This window comes from Capsicum annuum, chromosome 9 (genome assembly GCF_002878395.1).
Source record: "Capsicum annuum cultivar UCD-10X-F1 chromosome 9, UCD10Xv1.1, whole genome shotgun sequence".
In the NCBI taxonomy this organism is placed as follows: Eukaryota; Viridiplantae; Streptophyta; class Magnoliopsida; order Solanales; family Solanaceae; genus Capsicum; species Capsicum annuum.
This window is the reverse complement of record NC_061119.1, coordinates 209,946,322-209,967,664: the sequence shown is the minus strand read 5'-3', so window position 1 is coordinate 209,967,664 and position 21,343 is coordinate 209,946,322. Positions and strand designations below refer to the sequence as shown.

Below are 21,343 nucleotides of genomic sequence, written 5' to 3'. Positions count from 1 at the left end.
AATAAAAGGATAACTAAACCTGATCAGAGAAATAGGTCACGTAACCTGTTGCCTGCATGGTCTAGAAGAAATCTGATTCATCCATTTACTCATAAGAAAGGACCCAATCTTATCTGGGTGCCTAAAGTTAACCCCTAATTTATTTTGTAGGTGAGAGTGAAAGGAGGCAAGTAAAATTTATGCATAAATAAAGCTTACTCAAGGCATAAGACTAGAAGAAAATAAAGTTTCTTTCACTCAACACATTTGAAGAGGGAATGAACATTTAAAAGATGGCCAGATTTGTAGTGCTCATGTAAGGGGGAAGTAAGGGAGATTAAAAAAAATAAGAAAAGAGGATGACTGTGAAACTGATGAGCATGCACAGGAACATATTGTACCACCTGGTTCAACTGTTGTACAGACTGAGGGCATATTGATAGGGGGAACAACAAATAAAGAAATGGATGCATCAATAAAACCAACACAAATTTCTGGTAATTTTGTTGGTAGTTGATAAAAATTGGTGTTGTCAAAAGAATCTTGAGATATCTTATGGGAATCAATGGCTTGAGACTATGATATTCAAAGAAAAGCAATTTCACTTTTGAGGGCTATAAAATTGTTGACTATGTGGGTTACTTAATTGACTGAAGAAGCACCAAAGGCACTAAGTAGAGAGAATTTTAAAAATAATAGGTTAGACTTGGGGATGATTAAAATTGCATGAAATCCCCTCAATGATTGACTATAATAATTATTTTTTTTAATCTTATTAGCTAAAAAGTTATTCTATTCAGTCTTGGACATTTAGTTGTGTGTCCCAATTCCAGATTTTTGAATTTTCTAACCTATTTTTGTCTTAGATTATGCAGAAAAATAGGTACAAGCAAGAAATTGTGACCACAAAGTTCTTCTTATCAGGTATGTTCTACACTGACATAAGCATAGACTGTCTAAGTTGAAATAGTTGAGCACACCTATTCAATTTCACATACTTCATTCTCTCATTGTCTAATAAAATTAATGAATTATTGACCAAACTTTCTTTGATTCTCTCCAAATAGGTGTGCACAAATGTGTTAATCCTATACCAGAAATTCCTTCTTCTTTATCAATCAAAATATCAGTTGTGTACCATGTATTTCCCAAGCTTGATCATCAATCACATGCAACATATGTTTTTGAAGAATGAAAAGGGACATTCTTTCCTTTTTAGTTCCTAATTGGTTATTTTTTTAGGACTTCTCAGTCCTAAATCAAGTTGGACTTATAAAAAAATAGATGTTCTTGAACAGATGAATCATGTTGCTATACCTGTTTTAATAAGGAGGGCTAACACTCATTTCAAAAAAAAAATCTAAACTAGAAGCTGCACAAGACATTCATGAAGTGGAATAAAAGGTCCTTAAGGCTAGGATCATGACTTTGAAGCTTGTCCTTGATTGATAGAGAGATGAAAATGTTGAATTCATTCATCAATTGACACAGTTGATATCACCTGTTCCACCTTCCTCACCAGCTCCTCACTATTTGTATCCTGAGCCATGTCCCACTTTTATACCGTATTTTTTTAATACTCAATTGTTTTGCTTTGTTCAATACTAGCTTAGGTTTAATGTGGAACATGCTCTGTCAGTTAAATGAAATGGTTATCTTTGCTAAATTGACTCATATTTTTGCTCTCTTTAATACATTACTAGGTTGGCTAAAGTCTTTGTCTAATTATTTTGGTGATAACCCCAGTGGCCATGAATAGAATAACAAATCACTTTGGCTAGTATATTATTGGATTGAAATAGTTTTTTGATGATGCCAAAAGGGGGAAGATAAGAGGGTTGTGTAATTTTTATAACTCATTGACTAACTTGTTTCATTCTAGTTTTTATACTTTAGTGCCTATAGGTGAAGATATTTAAATGCACAAAGACAAGAGGTTTCTCATCATAAAAAAGGAGGAATTTGTTGGAACCTTGAAGTTTTGATGAATGACAATATGAATGAAACAAGTTGATATGAGTTAATTCAGTGCAACTGGAAACTTCAACTTACTGATCACATGGGGAATAGAACAAGTTGAATTTGATTCAAACACTTGATGATAAGAGAAAGCAAGTTGAGTTGAAAAAGGAGTCCTATGTAAAGAAAGAGTTTCACTTCTGAGCATATCCTGAAGAGTCCTATGTGTAGAAGGAGAAAGATTTTGCAGACTGAAGATGTCTACGCAAGATAGGAAACATATAAATTGAAGGACTCTTTGTTAGATCAATGAAGTTTTTGATGACTGACACATGAATGGAACATGTTACTTGACCTGGTCCAAGCATAGGAAGGCAGGTTTTAGGTCTTACTGATATATGCAGACAAAGATTGCTAAAAGTCAGGAATGAATGAGCAAGCCTAATTCTGATATACTCAAGCTACTGATCATGTGAGAAATTAAAGAAGTTGTGGTTGAGTAAAATACTTGAAGATAAGTTGATTTAAAGAGTTGAAGTTTGACTACAACACTAAGGAGACAAGAATTGGAATTGTAGAAGGAGTCTCACTTGAAGTAGAACTCTATGTAATGAGAGTTTTGATTAAAGGAGGTGTTTAAAATAAAGAATGACTCTTTGGAGAGCTGTGCTTAAATAGAAGATGCATCATTCAGAGTAATTCATGCACTTAAAAAGCAGAAAAGTATAATCAACAAATTGACTTCACGAAGTGCTATTCAATCACTGAAGAAACAAGTCGAAGAACTAGGTCCTAAGTATAGAATCCAGCTAGGAGTTCTAGCTTTGATTTTTAGAGTTGTTCATTGTGTTTGAGCTATTGATGTAATATTAGTTACATTGTGTTATAAACTAAATTAGGAGATAGTGCTCGAGTTGGGGGAAACTCAGAGACTTTGGAAATTCATACCTTGGGAGGTGTGTGTGTAGTTAAGAATTAGAGTTTATAATTCCTAGTCATTGAGTTAAAGGAATTAGAGTTTATAATTCCTAGTTGTTGAGATATAGAGATCAGAGTTTATGATTCCTATTTGTTGGTTACAAGAGTTTTGTAATCAGTCGTTGTTGAGGCTCAGAGTTATTTAGTAAAGTTGGGGTTAAATCTTGTAGAGGTTCAGGTCGTGGTTTTTTACACCTTTTGAGCCGGGTGTTTCCACATAAAAATCATTGTGTTCTTTACTTTCTGTTTTACTACTTCCTTGAAACATGTCAGTGGAACACGTTAGGCAACTCGTTCCATCGATAAGCCACAGTCAGGCGAAAATAAGATAATTAGTAGGGCATGAACTCTAACACCCAAGTACCTTATGTTGCTTAGCTGAAGAATAGAACCCTAATCTTGACACTTTAAATGGGAAATCATGGATTGAAAGGCTTGAATTCTTTCCTTAAAGGAAACCCTAATTTCTCTTTGTTCTTGAGAGTGGAGAGGATTTGAGATGTTAAAAAATGATAGAGGAAAGATTATAATGCTTAGGGTATGATTTAAACTTGTGGTGGAGGTTTTTGCAGTGAGAAAAAGACCAAAATACCTCTAAAGAAATCAAAGAAATTTGCAGAAATTCTTTAGTTGCGATCAAGGTTGACGGCCCATCACTAAGGTGATGGCTCTTCACCTAAGTCATCACTTTCAAGAAAAAATTTTCCCCTACTGTCCTAGGCTTACGACTAGAGCTGATGAGTCATCACTTAGTTGACGGATCCTCAAATTAGTCATCGCTCAAGTGATGGCTTATCATCATATTCGTCACTTTTTTGACAGACAGATACTTCAAAGTAAAATGAGCATAACTTTCTACTACAATGTCGGATTAAGATGAAACTAGTTGCGTTGGAAATAGGACTCAAATATCTTTCTTTTGGCATAAAGTAGGACACGTAACTCATTATGTACATGGAGTAATGGTTATTTAAAGTTGACACAAGATGAAGCATTCACTAAATCTTAATCGATAGAAACGTTCTCAACTTGTCTTTGAGTTATGAGATATTTGGGACCTAAATTCATATACAAAGGTATCCCCACACTATAAAATTGATCATCACACATATATTAACAAGGAATCATTGGGTTTGAGTCTATACTTATAGGAATGACGGTTTGAATTCTAGCTTAAAAAATACGGGTGTTACATTATTTGCCCTTGGGATCATTCATCCTCGAATGATGGGTAGGATTTTGTTGAAGTTACAAAAGTATGAAATAATGGATGTCTAGACTTCTGTCAGTACTATATTGAAATTCTCAACAACATTTATATACTTCTTATTTCTGTCATTGGACAAAAACTTACTCTCTTTTATTGTTCAATAAACATGGAATAGGGTAAACAAGGAGAAAAGAGTTACTGGCATTTTGGAGAAGTTTGAAAAGGGAGAAAAATATGTTGAGCATGCCGTCAGAAATTTTTCTTGTAACAGGCCACCCAAAATTTTTCCTAACCTCAATAGGTTCTTCAGTGACCCTTAAAAGAATTTATTACACCTGTAACTAGGTTAGAATAAAGTTATGCAACTTTACCCTTATCAAGTTGGTGTGTAATGTAATGTGATCTTGACTATAATCTGTTCACATTAGGAATTTTATTTTCCTCAATGGAACATACATAAACATTCAAGAAGAGCTTCAGGATATCGCCAAGTAAATTATGTAAGAACAAATCACGAGATAACAAACTTGACATTGACATGATCTTGGTTTGTATTTTATGGAACATGATTAAAACATTGCAAGGCATGAATTTTCCTAAGAACCCACGACCTGATTAAGATTGGTACAAGACATGAGATGAGATTCCCACGGGACAAAAAAATAGAATAGAAATATTCTCTACCCCAATTGATATGTCTATTAGTATTTTATTTTTTTGTGACGCTTCTCCACTATGATTTCAACTATGAATACCACATTCAACATCTAAATCTTATAATTTCTCCACTAAATATATAACTACAAGAGCTTAAGTCTAATTGCATCATTTTTCCATGTTGAAGCCTAACTCAGAGTAAAAAGATGCTAGCTTAAGCTATGGACCCTATATTCTATATACCTTAAAGAATAATTCTCCATCTTATTACTATAATCGAATAACCTCAATTTTGTTATCAATAAGGGTAAAAAGAAGATAAGTATGGAGAAGCAACCCAGGATTAAGTAGGGGAGCCTAACTTTGGCTAGTGCTATGGAGATGGAACAGAAGTTGAAGAGTAGAGGGGCTTGAGAGAGTAGAAGGAGGTGGATAATATGTGGGAGACGACTTCCAGTTGCATTAGAGAGACCACTAGAGAGGTGTTGGGTGTATCGAGAGGTCGATCTGGCAAACATCGAGGAGAATGGTGGTGGAATAAAGAGGTCAAGAAAAAGGTAGAGTCTAAGAAAGTGGCTTATGCTAAGTTGGTTAGGAGCAAGGATGATGAGGAAAGATAAAAGAATAAGGATGAATATAAGGTTGTTAGAAGAGAGGCTAAGTTAGAGGTTACGACATCTAAGACAACAGATTTTGAGAGATTGTATGCGGCTTTAGAGGAGAAAGACGGAGATAAGAAGTTGTATAGGATGGCCAAGGCCAGGGAGAAGAGGGCTTGTGACCTTGACCAAGTAAAGTGTATCAAAGGAGAGGATGGTATAGTGTTGGTTGAGGATGCTCTCATTAGGGAGAGGTGGCAGTCCTATTTTCATATACTTTTGAACGACGGGGGGGACAAAGGTTCTGTGTTGGAAGAATTGGAGATATCTGAGGAGGGTCATGATTATAGTTATTGTAGGTGTATAGAGGTTGAGGAGGTCAAGGGATATATTCATAGGATGCGGCAGGGAAGGGAGACGTGGCCAGACGAGATTCCAGTAGATTTTTGGAAGAGCACTAGCGGGGCAGGTCTAGAGTGGTTGACAAGGTTATTTAACATTATTTTTAGAGATGCTAAAATGCCTGAAGTGTGGAGGTGGAGCATAATGATTATAGTGTGTAAGAACAAGGGAGACATTAAGAGTTGTAACAACTATAGAGGTATTAAGTTGTTGAGTCATACTATGAAGGTTTGGGAAAGGGTGGTAGAGTTGAAGATGAGGAGGATAGTGATGATCTCTGAGAATCAGTTCGGTTTTATGCCTGGTCGCTCTACCACTAAGGCGATTCACCTTGTGAGGATATTAGTGGAGCATTTTTTAGAGAGGAGAAAGGACTTGCACATGGTGTTTATTGATCTAGAGAAGGCATATGACAGAGTTCCCAGGTAGATTCTATGGAGGTGCTTGGAGGCTAAAGGGGTGCCCGTGGCATACATTAGGTCGATTCAGGATATGTATAAAGGTGCAAAGACTCGTGTGAGAACGGTAGGTGGAGATTCAGAGAACTTCATAGTTTTGATAGGGTTGCATCAGGGATCGACTCTTATCCCATTTCTATTTGCCTTGGTGATGGATTTTTGATTTGACATATTCAAGAGGAGGTGCCTTGGTAGATGTTATTTGCAGATGATGTGGTTCTGATCAACGAGACTTGGTGTGGATTTAATGATAAGTTGGAGATTTGGAGATAGACGTTTGAATCTAAAGGTATTTTGTTAAGTAGAACAAAGACAGAGTAATTAGAGTGTAAGTTCAGTAATATGTCACAAAAAGATGGAGTGGTTGTGAAGATAGACTCTCAGGCCATCCAGAAGAGGGAGGGTTTCAAGTATCTGGGGTCTATATTTCAAGGTAATGGTGAGATTGACGAGGATGTCACGCATCGTATTGGGGCAGGCTGGTTAAAGTGGAGGCTCACTTTGAGAGTCCTTTGTGATAAGAAGGTTCCCCTCAAGCTTAAAGCTAAGTTTTACAGAGTGGTAGTCCGGACGGCTATACTGTATGGAGCGGAGTGTTATCCAGTTACGAACTCCCATATACAAAAGGTAAAGGTGACGGAGATGCGACTATTGCGATGGATGTATGGACATATCAGGAAAGATAGGGTGAGGAATGAGATTATTTGGGAGAAGGTGGGAGTTGCCTCGGTGGAGGATAAGTTGTGAGAAGTGAGGCTACATTGGTTCGGGCATGTGATGAGGAGGGGCCCTGATGCTCCAGTGCGGAGATTTGAGACTCTGGCTATGGATGGTTTTAGGAAGGCTAGAGTTAGACCAAAGAATTATTGGAGGGAGGCAATTAGGCATGATATAGAGCAATTATAGCTTACAGAGGACATGACCATTGATAGGAAGATGTAGAGGACGCGGATTAGGGTAAAGGTTTAGGGGGTGGGAGCACGGCGGTAATAATAGGGGAGTGCTCCATTGGGTCTGGAATTTCTGGTTCGTATTGTTGGGGCTGTAGTTTTTGGGGTTAGTGGTTTTGGCTTTTTTTACTTCCCATACTAGTTTATTATGCACTTATCTTTTGTGTTTATTTTACTGTTAGTTTGTTTTGTGTACCATATTATTTTGTATCCGCTTAATTTTTGTATTTGTTATACTGTTATTGGTCCTAAGCCGGGGGTCTATCGGAAACAACCTCTCTATTTCTCTTGAGGTAGTGGTATGGTCTTTGTACACTCTACCCTTCCCAGATCCCACTAAGTGGGAATGCACTGGGTATGTTGTTGTTGCTGTACTCATGGTGGGACATGAGGTTAATATATGATACAATAGACACGAAGTCTTCATACATCAGATGTCTATATCATAAATAGAGGGTCATTTGGGCATAAACATAACACAACATGGGTTCTTAGGACTGACCACTGTGGGAAACATGAGCTCATATATCATGAGCTTTATAATATAAAGGTGGAATTCATGAAGTCACGATTGAGATAGGGACTTCTACTTGAAGCTATCGCTTCTCATTTTCAAAGCTGAAATACTCATAAGTTTGCACGAATTGATCATTTTGGCTAATCCTAACCTAAAATGAATCAGTAACATATGAAAACATAGTTCCTTAGAACCAAGCATGATTTGGGACACAAATTTATGGTTCATGAGAAACATAACATAGATCTTGGATACTCGGAATATTAAATCACTGAGGGAGATTATAGCTTCTCGTTTGGAGGTTAGTACATGACATGAGTTACATAGAGAGCTTAAACCTTAGACATAGGCAGGACTTGAATACATAAGACATTGGTATATGTTCATTCAAATTAAAGTAGGAGGAGCTTTCTTGAATAGGAGTTGATTTATGATGATTCTTACTTGAAACTTGACACCACAAGAAAATTTGGGAACTACTTTAATCCTTCATCTCCCCCTTAGATCAAAGTCACACTCCTAAACTTAAGAATAAATCCCTCATCAAATCTATACCCACCACTCTCAACACAAAGGGGTATCACCATGCACATAAATGCTAGACTCCCCTCAATGATTTTAATGTAAAGACACTAGATTCTTTCTAGGACATTCCCTCTAGGGACACTAATCATAGATTTCTCTAAACCCCAAAGTCATCAACTTATGACAAACATGATCATGGGCATGGGAATTCATGCTTCTAAATAGTTAACACTCCATCTTCAACTCCTTAAAATACTAGCATTAAACCTCTAATCACATAACTCACAACTTAGCAAAATTTGTAAAACTATACCAAAGACGCATATTTTCTACCTATTTTTCCTCAATTCAACTATAAAGAACACCATACAACAACTCCTCAAACTTCTCCATACTACAAAATTCAAGAATGTGAACTAGGTACACAAGACACTTATACATATATAAACCTTATCTAATAACATGCTACCTAGGGGTTCAACTTATTCTTATATACCCACGCTCTTATCCACTGAATGATTCAACCACAATTCATTATTTTAACACTATTCCTCATGGACATATATAACTCACAATTACCACTTAAACTTTTCATAAATTATCAACCTTGGTTCTTTCACAAATCACACTAATTCTTTCCCAAAAAACATACATCATTAATCTAAAGCTACTATCCTTTTCACCACAACCCACATCTAAAGTTCAAGACTATAGTCTATAATCAATCATGTACCACCGATAAAGCATGCCCCATACTATACTATTCCATCAAGTTAGGGAATTTAACTATTACCTACAATCGCATCCTCTCTATGACATTATTACTACACCTCAAAATCCACTACATACCTTCTCACATTAAGTCTACTTATCCGTGCATATATTATCACTATTACCAAATTACATAAAAATCAATGAGTTTCTACCCATAACATATTGACTAGTCTACCCCTTTTCATTCACAACCTATAACTGATTTCTATAACCACCATAACTATCCACTCTAGGCTTCTTCCCTAATTTGAATAAATAATAATCATAGCCAAAAACTTCCTTTACATACTTCCACATAATCTATAAATCTTCCTATAACATTAGCCAACCTCCACAAAAGGAAAAACCACCCCTTAATCAAAGGGTTATACAACTAAAACTACTTATTTACACAAAAGTCACCCTCACTCTGAACTCTAACCTTATGACTTCATGTTACCAACTTCTGGACTATCTCACTACCAATAGGTTATGAAACTTTAATATATACTACTACCCAGGTAGAAATACAGTTCCAACATTATGCTACAAATCATTATCTTTATGCATGACATCTACAACATAAATTTTCAAAGGGGACTGAATACACTTCGAACCTCAGGCTGAAAAACATAATTTCATCAGGATAAAGGTATGCACTCAAATCAATACACCTTGAAGCACTAATGGACTCCTCTTAAGTCCTTGTGCTATCTCCTAACTTTATGGATAACTCAATCAGAGAGAATCACTGGGAGAGCTAGACTCTTAGACTTGTATCGCCTCAACAATGAGGCATGACCCATGATTTTTGAACAACGAAGGAATTTGGATAACTTTCTTATGGATAAAACTATAGCACAAACTAGAGTATGAAAGAATAAGAAGTAACTCCTAAATGCCCAGTAGCCTCCTGATTATAAGTATGGTGCACAACACACCCATAAGAAAGACTCTACTAGACATGACTTTGCAGACACCCTTGGACCATGAACCGTGCTCTGATACCAAATTTGTCATGACCCGAGCCAAAACTCTGGTCCTGACAAGCATACCAAACCATGATGTCCCAGGCACCCTTTTCTATCTGGTAAACATGCACTACATCCATACAATGTAAAAAAATATGAAAAATTATTATACAGAAACATGGTCAATATTGTAATTCAACTGAATAATTTGGAATTAAATTCATAAACCTCTAAAATCATCTAATATCAGTCTGTGAAATCTCTAATACATCAAATCCAACAACTTATCTAAAACTGGGACAAGGCCCCTAGTCAGGCCATAAACTAAAATGAAATAACAAAGTCTAATAATCAGGCCTTCCAAAATAAAGAAGGCTCACTAACTATAAGTCTCAGACATACTAATCTACTGCTTAGCGGTACCCGAGACAAAGCTTCAAATCCTAAAAAAATACAGGGGGTCAATACAGATGTACTAGTACATAGAACAATCCATACACAAAATATATTTTTATATAACATAGGTGAGAGAATTTCATAAAACATATCATCTTAAAACATTTAAAAACATATGGGCATATATCGATAAATTTCAAAACACTTTGTTAAAATCACGACTCTACTCTTTATTTTTCTTCTGAGCTAGATGGTACACCCTACAATCTGTAATCCACGGGATATAAATAATCCTCTCTTGATTAGGTGGCCAAGCCCCCATTCCAAGTTTTCTGCAAGGATTGGAGTATCTATAAGGGGAGACATACAAGACCACACAACATGGTTCCATGATCACCAATCAAATCAACATGTCATGGTAGTGCACAATACCACAAAGCATTGTTCCTAACCATAGTCCCAAATTTGGGACAACGTGAATCAAGGTACACAAGACCACAAAGCATGGTATCATAACCCCGTGTCGGCAAATAACGATTTCTAGCATCGAGTCTTTCAACTCGTACTTTCTTCGGGTAACCATCTGACTCTCTATAAGCCCATGTTTAACCTTTTCTAAACATACATCATTTTGAATTCAAAATCTGAGTGAAATCTATATTTTAGTCTATTTTGAATCTACTATGGCATTCATCTATTTGGTATCGTCATACCAAGATTTACAAGTCATGTATCTAAACCATACAATATTCTTATTTAGATTTTTCAATCAACTCAGTCATTTGACCACCAAAAATATTTAAAAAATGCAAGGGAGTCCTTATTTCAAAACATGTGCAAAACTTATTCAAAGATTCTCCATTTTCAATATTTCAACATATGATGGTCAATTCATTTATAACAATCCATGCAACTCTTTCCATTATCACCTTGAATATTTATAAATAAGAAAACACCCTCTCTTCAATTCATAATCAATATCAAGTTCAAAATAATAGTAAAAAACTTACGTCATGCTTCAAAACATGCAATTGAACAATCCACAACATGTGAAATCAAGAGGCATCATAACATGAGAGGGGTTTCATCATTCATGCTCTCAATTTAATCTTTGAAAAACTCAAAATGCATACTTACATATACACGAGTAAAAATCAATTTCAAGGGGAGGCCTTAAGACCAAAAAATTGTATATATCATTAAAAAGGGTTTCATAATTTGGCTATTCAAAATAATTGTTCAAACCCTTGTTATAAACATCATAACATGCTTTAAAAAAATGATAAAATCATAACTTATGCCCATAGAGTTTTTAGGAAGCCCCATGTACCTTATGATCCTTAGTTGAAGAATAGAATCCTAATCTTGATACTTTTCTTGAAAAATTTTGGATTGAAAGGCTTGAATTCTTGCCTGTAAGGAAACCCTAATTTCTCCTTGTTCTTAAAAGTGGAGAGAATTTGAGGTGTTACAAACTGGTAGAAAATGGATTATAATACTTAAGGTATCATTTAAACTCGTGGAGAAGGTTTTTAGAGCAAAGAAAAGACCAAAATACCCCTAAAAACAAAGAAAATTGTAAAAATTCTTCAGTTGACGACAAGGTTGATGGCCCGTCACTTAGGTGATGGCTCATCACCTAAGTCATCACTTTCAGGATGGAATTTCCCCCTTACTGTCCTAGGCTAACGACTAGAGCTGATGGGTCGTATCTTAGTTGACGGCTTGTCAATTTAGTCATCACCTAAGTGATGGATTATCAGCATAGTCATCACTTAGTTGGCAGACAGATACTTCGAAGTAAAATGAGCATAACTTTCTACTCCGATATTAGATTAAGGTTAAACTAGTTTCTTTGAAAAGAGGACTCAAATATATTTCTTTTGGTATAAAGTAGGTCACGTATCTCATTATGTACCTGGAGTAATAGTTGTTTAAATTTGACAAAAGCAGAAGCGTTCACTAAATCTTAATTGATAGAAATGTTCTCAGCTCGTTTTTGAGTTAGGATATATTTGGGACCTCAATTCATATTCAAAGGCATCTCCATACTATAGAATTGATCATCACACATATATTTATAAGGAAACATTATATTCGAGTCTATACGCATATAAACAACGGTTTGAATTCTAGCCCAAAAATGTAGGGTGTTACAGGAGCACCCCAGGGAGAGATATTTGGACAAATAAAGCCTTTGTCAAGAAGGACTTTTAACTGTTCTTTCAACTCTTTCAATTTTACAGAAGCTATTCTATATGGTGGAATAGAAATAGGATGAGTTCCCGATAATAAATTAATGCCAAAATCTATCGCCCTCTCTGGTGGTAGCCCAGGAAGGTCATCAGGAAAAACTTATGGGAATTCATTAACTATGGGGACAGACTGGAAGAAAGGGCTCTCAATACTAGAATCTTTAACCCGAACAAGATGGTACAGACAACTTTTGGATAAAAGCTTAGAAGCTCTAAGATAAGATTTGAATTTCCCCCTTGGTGCTATAGAATACCTCTTCCATTTTATCATTTGCTTATTAGAAAAAGAGAAGGTGACTTTTTTGGTTCTACAGTCTAGTGTAGCATAGAACGAATGGAGCCAATCCATTCCCAATATAGAATCAAAATCAATCATATCTAGTTCTACAAGATCATCCACAGTATCAAGATGAAAAATTGATACCACATAATTTTTATAAGCCCTCGTAGTCACATTGGTGTCACCGACAGAAGTGGAAACAGAAAAGGGTTTCAGAATATTTTTGGGTTCAAAACCAAAACTAACTTCCACGTATGGGGTCACATAAGACAAAGTAGACCCTTGATCAAGTAACACATATACATCATGGGAGAAAATCTATAATATACCCGTGACAACATCTAGTGAAGTCTCTGCATCCTGGCGGTTTATAAGGCATATAACATATTGCAACCACTTCTAGCAGCTGAAGTAGTATCCTTAGGTGGTGGTGGATTTGTGGGATTCATCTGAGACCAAGCACCACCAAGGTTTTCTCTTGCGGATGGATAGCCTCTCTGAAAATATCATGACTAACCACAAGTAAAATATACTGACCTACCTAATTGACACTTCCATAGGTGATTCTTTCCACTATTTCTACAACGAGGGTGTGACCTAAAGGGCTGAGTCATACTCCACTGAGACTGAGTACCCTGAGATCTAGACCTATCTCCTGCCTATAACCGTTGCTTACCTGAAGGCCTGGGTGCAGGTGCACTTGCTGAAGACTGAGCATTGCTCCACAATGTTTTCTTAGACAACTTATTTCCCCAATTGCCACCCTGATGCTGACTGACATTCTGATCTGAAGACCTAATTCTTTTAGCTTGCCTTTCTTTCTCTCTTACCTCAGCCAATCTCTTCTTCTTATCTTCTACCTGCTGCATATACACTAATAACCTGGAGAAATCCATGTCCCTATTCAGCATTGTTACCTTGCATTCCAATACCAAATCATCTGAGAGACTAGATGCAAACTTCCTCATGCGAGCTCTTATGTTGCCTACTAACTCAGGAGCATAACAAGACAGCTGAGTGAACTTCAATGCATACTCCTTAACACTCATCATGCCTTGTTTCATATTCACAAATTCTGTGGCTTTTTCCTCTCTCAGTTCCTGGGGAAATAAATGGTCCAAGAAAGATTCTACAAACTCACCCCAAACATATGGTTCAGTATCACCACCCTTCAAATCCCCCCACTCATTATAGCACTAGTTCTCTAGGTCCTTCAAATGATAGGCTACCAACTTAACCTCTTTAACTTCATTAGCATACATAACTCTAAAGATTTTCTCTATTTAATTACTGAACCCTTGAAGGTCTTCCTCAACTTTTGTGCCAGTAAAGAAGGGTGGGTTTAGCCTCATGAATTGTCCAACCCAAGTAAGTTTAGACGAACCAGATGTAGAACTCACATCTTCAGACCGTCGGGTCTGAGAGGCACCATCAGAGCAACCATGTGGATGGATTTTCAGAATTCAACATTCGACGCTTCCCTCTGAGGAGGCTAGGGATGGTTAGCATCGATCTGTGGAGCCTGAGGTGGATTAGTCGGAACTAGAGAAGCCCCTAGAGTAGCAAAAAACTCTAGGGTACGAGCTCTATTAAGGGTTCACATCCCATGGGTAGGGTGTACATCCTCATCTTGGGCATTCTGTTCATTAGATCTATAGGGAATCATGGTAACTTTCTGAAATATAGGAAATCATCTATTAGAGGACATTCAGACTCTATAGCACGAACTAGATCCTGAAAATAAAAGAGATATTCCTAAATGCCTTGTAGTCTCCTACTTATAAGTGTGGCGCGCTACATACCCATAAATAGGACTCTACCCGATAAGATTTTGTAGACATCCAGAGTCCATGAATCATGCTCTGATACCAAGTTTGTCACGACTCAAATCGAGGCCCTGGCCGCGATGGGCATCCCAAATCATGAAGTCTCGGGATCCTATCTCTAATTAGCAATCATATACATAATTCATATGCTGAAAGGAAATGTGAAAATCATGACAAAATAGAAACATGTCATGTTTTTTTGCTTTAATTAAACATTACGCATATAAGTTCATAAATATTCAAAACACATGTCTCCAATCTGCGAAATATCTAACAATGTAAAAATAACTTTTTTTTGAAAACTGGGACAAGGCCCCAGTCAAACCATAACTAAAATCAAATGAAAATTCATAAGAGATAAGGCCTTTAAAAAAAAAAAGCTCACCAACTTCAACCATCTAACAACACTAATGTTTAGCGGATCTTGGGACTGAGTCTCAGATCCTGAAATATAGAGGGTCAATACAAAACGTACTGGTACGCAGGCAATATAAAAAAATATTTTTATACAACATAGGTAAGAGCATTTCATGAATCATATCAGCATAAAATGTTTGAAAACACACGGGCAAAATCAATAGGTTTCAAAACATTTCTGTAAGTCTCAACTCTGTGTCTTATTTCTAAGCTAGGTGGTATACCCTACAAGTATACAATCCCATGAGCTATATGGAATCCTCCCTTGACCCGGCAGCAAAGCTCCTAACTCGAGTTTGCTGCAAGTGGTTAGAGTTTCTGATTCTGATACGCTAAAGGGTATAAGGCCCGCGTATAATCCCTATTTGGGACATAGCAAAACTTGTATCAGCAAAACACGATTTCAGGCGATGAGTTATCTAAACTCGTGCCTTCTTTGGGTAACCACCTAACTCTCTTTAAGCCTATTTTTTAACCCTTTCTAAACATGCATCTTTTCTAAACTCAAAATCTAAATGAAAATTTGTATTCTGTTCTGTTCTGTGTTTATCATGGCATTATCTATTTTGGTATCGTCATACCAAGACTTGCAAGTCGTATATCTAAGACATATCATATTTTATTTTGGTTTTCAATCAACCCAAATATGTGACCATCAAAATATATAAACAATGTAAGAGAGTTCTTAATTTAAAACAAGTGAAACTTATGCAAAGACTCTCTCCTTTCAATACTTTAACACATGATGGTCAATTTCTTATTGACAATCATGAAACTCTGTCAATGATCGCATAAAACACTTATAAGTAATAAAAAAACCTCTCTACAATTTATAACCAATATCAAATTCATAAACAATATTAAAATGTTGATTTCATGCTTCCAATCATACAATTTACAACCCATAACGTACGAAATCAAGATGTGTCATAATAAGAGAGGGAGTTTCGTCATTCATGCTCTCAATTCAAGTTTACAAAATTGAAAATACTTGCATAAGTATGTGATCATTTTTTTAATTCTATAATAACTCCTCAAGACCAAAAAGCTATCTCATATAGATGGGTTCATAAAGCATAACTCCTTAAAGTATTTTCAAATACCTTCGCAATCACATGATTTCATAACCTTAAAACTTACTAAAAATGATTTAACTATGCCCGTGAAAATTTATGATAGCTCATGTACCTTAGAGTACTTAGTTCAAACAATAGAACCCGAATCTTGATTTGCTTCTTGAAAATCTTGACTTAAGAGCTTGATTCTTGGTGTTTCGAGGATAAGTTAGGGTTTAGATTTGAGGGAATTAGAGTAAATTTTTGCATAATATGCCTTAATCATGACTTAATTTCATGTTATGTCTGAGATAAAATGAGAAAAAAGGACTAAAATACCCTCTTGGACTCGAAAAATCATTAAGACAAACTGGGCACCCGACGCGTTAAGCAACGCGCCGCATCTGTCCGTACCAATGTGATTTCTAGCGCGACGCATCTAAATTGCATTGGTCTACTGTTTTTATCATCCAAACATGGCTCAAATGTCGTTCGAAAAATTTAAAACTTCCCCGAGACATGGCCTGAACACCCTTGAGTATGATTCAACTAAAAATTCTACGTCTCGGGGTTGAGAAGATCAATTTAAAAATCATTAAAGTTGAGAGCTCAAAAATATGACTAGTTTTTTATCACTTAGAAAAATTTTAGTTTGCAAGCTCTCTATGCATTCTACTAAGGGTGGTATTATGTCGAGAATGCTACGGGGTATTACATACCCCTACCCCGACATCCTATTATATATATGTATATACTTGATGTGCGTGTGGATTATAATTGGTTTGATAAATGCATACTTGTTTTATCTTTTTCCTTGAGTTTCATGCTAGTACTCGTCGTACTGACCATTCCTGGGTGTTACATCATTTCATGAAGTAGGTTTCAAGGGCTTTTCTTGTGACCCTGTGCAACACTATTTGGTTTGGTATACCGGTCAAAAGGCCTAGTCTCTTTTTTAAGCTTTCATTTATGATTCTAATACTTTTGAATTTCTTTTTTTATAGTCGAGGGCATGTCCCAACTTAGTTTGTATTCTTTAGATTAGAGGCTTTTGTAGACAGTGTTGAATTTCCTTGTGGATTTTGTTTTTGACTCTCTTTTTTTTTTTTTTGGTTAAACTGCCAGATAGTAGTGTCCATTGTATTTCAACAAAAAATTATACGTAGGGGGACTTAGCCTGACCTCAAGAAATACAACCCTTGACTGGTTAACCAATCCAATCAAAACACAAGAGAGTAGGACTAAATACAGGGAGCCTACTCTACCAAACCAAAGCCTAACAAAAAAATTAGATTTTTCATATCTAATCCTAAGATTAGGATGTTGTTGTTTGTCCAATTTATAGTGACCCCTTGTTTCCTTGGGTAAGGCATGAATAGAGTCAAAATAAAGCCCAATATCCTTGCTCGAGGAAATTTTAGCCAAGATATCCACCATATGATTAGCTTCCCTGAAGAAGTGACTAATTGTTGTATTCCTTCTACTCAGCTTGATCAAGATCTCATCTGCACTTCTCTTATTGTTCAGGTTAGTGGTGAATTTGTTTTGCAACATTCTTGTGATAATCTCCGAGTCCAATTCCAAATCTAGTTCTATGAGGCCCAAACTTAAGCAAAGATCAACACCATAACTAGTTGCCAATATCTCTGCCATGTTGTTGCTATTACAAACAATTTAAACCGCAAAAGCCATTAGCAAGTAGCCATCCTCATTTCTGATTATTCCACCAATACCTGCTTTCCCAGAATCATGAAGATAGCTCTCATCGATGTTATGCTTCACTCTGTCTGTCATTGGCTTCTTCCAGCAAACAATCTTCTAATTGGGAGTCTAAGCTTTCTTATTAAGTCACAAATACTATGCCACGGCATGTTAAGATTGAACTTAGGAAAGATCTTGTTTAAAGCGATCTTGTTTAAAGCAATCTTGATAGTTCTTTAGGTCTGGTAAATCATCCTAGCTGGGCAAATGTGCTTTTGTTATCCGTACTTGTATGCACTGAATGCATTCCATATATCCCATATGATAACAATTGGGGTGATGTTGAGCATCAGTCTATGAACTTTGTTTCTAAAGCTTGTGTTCCACCAAGATTGAGTGGCATGTCTGATGTCATGTGGATTAAAGTCCACATCCATATTGCTGGAGAAATGCATCCACACTTTTCTAGCAGTTTCTCCTTCCAAGAAAACATGTGGCATGTTCTCTTATTGAGAGTTAGTGCAGCATTTACATTTATCAGTTAAATCAGTGACTGTTTTAACAATAGGAAACTTACCAAGTAATAACCTCCAAGAAAGAAAGAAAATTTTAAAAGGGAGACAGGAATGCCATACCATACTTGTATCAAAAGTTCTTTCTCTAATGTACCTGATAGAATTCCAAACTGACTTGTTGGAGTACTGTCCATCTTCACTTTTGTTCCATACAGCATAATCCTTTTCGTTTCTATCACTAATTGGAACAATTAGAATGTGTTGAATTATTTTTGGGATTAGAATATTAGTTAGTTTAGAAATATCCCATTTCCCATCAATAATGTAATTCTTAATAGAGACTTTAGAATAAGAATATCTTCCCTGAATAAGTCTGGCTAAAGCCCCCATGCCAAACCAATTATCCCACCAAAAACTATTATTTCCAACTTTGATGTTCTAGATAATGTTTGGTTCCGTGTGCATCATTTGTTTCCAACATTGGGAAGTATTCTAGGTAGTAACCCTTACGATAGCATGCACTCTACTTCAATACTTAGCATTTAGAAAATTACCCCAGATAGAAGGGGTGGTTCTGAATCTCTACCATTTTTTGATATCTAGAGTGGTATTGATCTCTTTCATACTCTTGATTCTAATACCTCCTTCCTCCTGAGGCAGACACATCTTCTTCGAAGCACACCAATGATGCTTAGGCTTATCTCCGGAGGACCCCCAAAAAAAGTTAGAGAAATGCTTTTCAATAAGATCGAGGGTGCCCTTTGGAGGGCTTAGAGCAGAAAGAGTGTAAATAGGAAGTGATTGCAATACATTCTTAATAAGAATTAATCTACCCCCAGAGGAGAGCATATTACCTTGCCATTCTCTAAGCTTGTTAACCACTTTGTCAACCATACAATCAAAGTAAGCAATTAATTTTCTTCCCAAGAAAATTGGACAACCAAGATAATTAAAAGGAAAACCCTTGTCCATGAAATTAGTCATTCTCCTCATTCTATTGATTCTTTTAGCAAAAACTTTAGGATGAGTTATGAAAAACTTTTATCATGGTTAATCTTTTAACCAAAGACTGATATTTTCATAATCACTAATCCATCTCATAACCAATTTAATGGACTTATTGTTACTACCTATGAAAATCATAATGTTATCATCATATGCCAGATGGTTTATAACAGGGCCATTACGATTCATGAAGAAAGGACTGAAATCAAGATGGTGATTTAATTTATTCAGCATTCTAGTGAGAACTTCAACACCTAAATTAAATAGAGATGGAGATAAGGGATCACCTTTTTTCAAGCCTTGAGAGGAAGAGACGAAACCGTGTCTAACACCATTTATAGTAATGGAGTACCAAATGTTACTGAGTAATTTAGCTATCCAGGTAATCCATATATAAGAGAAACCAAATCTAGTGAGAACAACAATTAGAAAAGACCAGGACATCCTATCATATGCTTTATCCATATCCAACTTAATGATCATATCACCAGCCCTGTTATACTTAGTGATATCTTGCACAATTTCTTGTGCTAACAAAACATTTTTAGTAATAAGTTAAACTTTAACGAAGCCACTTTGGTTCTCAGAAATTAAGGCAACAACGAACTAAGCCTAGTGGAAAGAATTCTGGTTTTGACTTTCCAACTTTGTTTGAGTTACATACATTTCTCTCTTGTCGGCGTCGTTGTTTATTATTACTGCTATGCTCTCGAGATAAGGCGAGGGGTCATCTCAAACCTTGGTTGGCTTGGGATGCCCGTCATGGCCATGCCCTGGTTTGGGTCGTGACATTGTCTCTCAACATTTTTGACGCACATCGTTAATCAATTCTTTCTTGAAATCTCCTTGGTCGTCAATGAACTCCCTAAAACATCTGCTTCAAATTTTGAACAAATTAAACAAATCATATTTTCATGAACTAATTTTTCATCCTTTAATTTGAATGATAATTACCACACGAGACAAAATAACCTTGCTGCTAAGTAATCAAAAGCATAGAGCAATGGCATGAGGGTCATGGCCATCAACTTCACCAATCCATTCTTCATAATGAGTATACATATAACTCAATGATTCCTCTATCTCACGTTCAAAATGATAAGCTACGCCATGACATTGAATTGTGTTGATGAATCAAGCTTTTGCAAAGACTTTTAAGGAGCCTTCACTAGCATCTTTCTCACTTCTTCTTCTGGTAGAAAACATTGAGGTTGTCCATGCTATGGAGTAAGTGAATTTTTTTTTTTCAAGAATTGATCGTAAAGCGTCGAAACTTGATTTATTTCTTTTGTTTTTATTCATTTTAGAGGCTCGATCATGTGCTTTTTGACTTTTGAAGATGAAAATATTGACCCAAGATTTAAATTTGTGATTCCTAAATTGTTAAGGAGAATTGGTGAACTTGAAGAAAGTATTGAAGCTTCTGAAAAAGTTGATAACAAGTTTACTAGGTCAATCAACTCATTGGAAAACAAAATAGATATAGATGGCATTAGGAAGATAAAAGTAAATGAGAAAAAAGGGAAGGAGCAATTAGCTAAATCAAGAAAATGGAGAACTATGTTGAATCTCTCTCGTGTGTTTATATTTTAGGAATAAGTTTGTGTTTCAAAACATATTGTACTTGACAGGAGATTCCGTGAAGTTTCCATATAAGTTTTTGGTGTAATTGTTTTTGTCATATAAATTTGACTATTGTTTTAAAAAATGATTAATTAATGATAAAAATAAAATTAGAAGAAAATTATTAACACTCTCGATATGCTAAAGTTGATATGATTTTTATATATTCAACAAGTAAGAAACTCGAATGGAAAAATTACACTGCTAATACAACAACTGTTATTTCTTAAAACAATAATACGAGATTTACAACATATTTCATGTGGATACTGTTAACGTAGAAATAAACACCTGTCTATTAATGCGAAGTTT

At 35.9% G+C, this 21,343-nt stretch overlaps 1 pseudogene; it reads right to left on the bottom strand.

Moving 5' to 3' along the window:
- The window catches only part of LOC107846760, a 64,744-nt pseudogene extending 44,155 nt beyond the window's left edge, over positions 1-20,589 (bottom strand).
- Between the last annotated feature and the right edge of the window lie 754 nt (positions 20,590-21,343).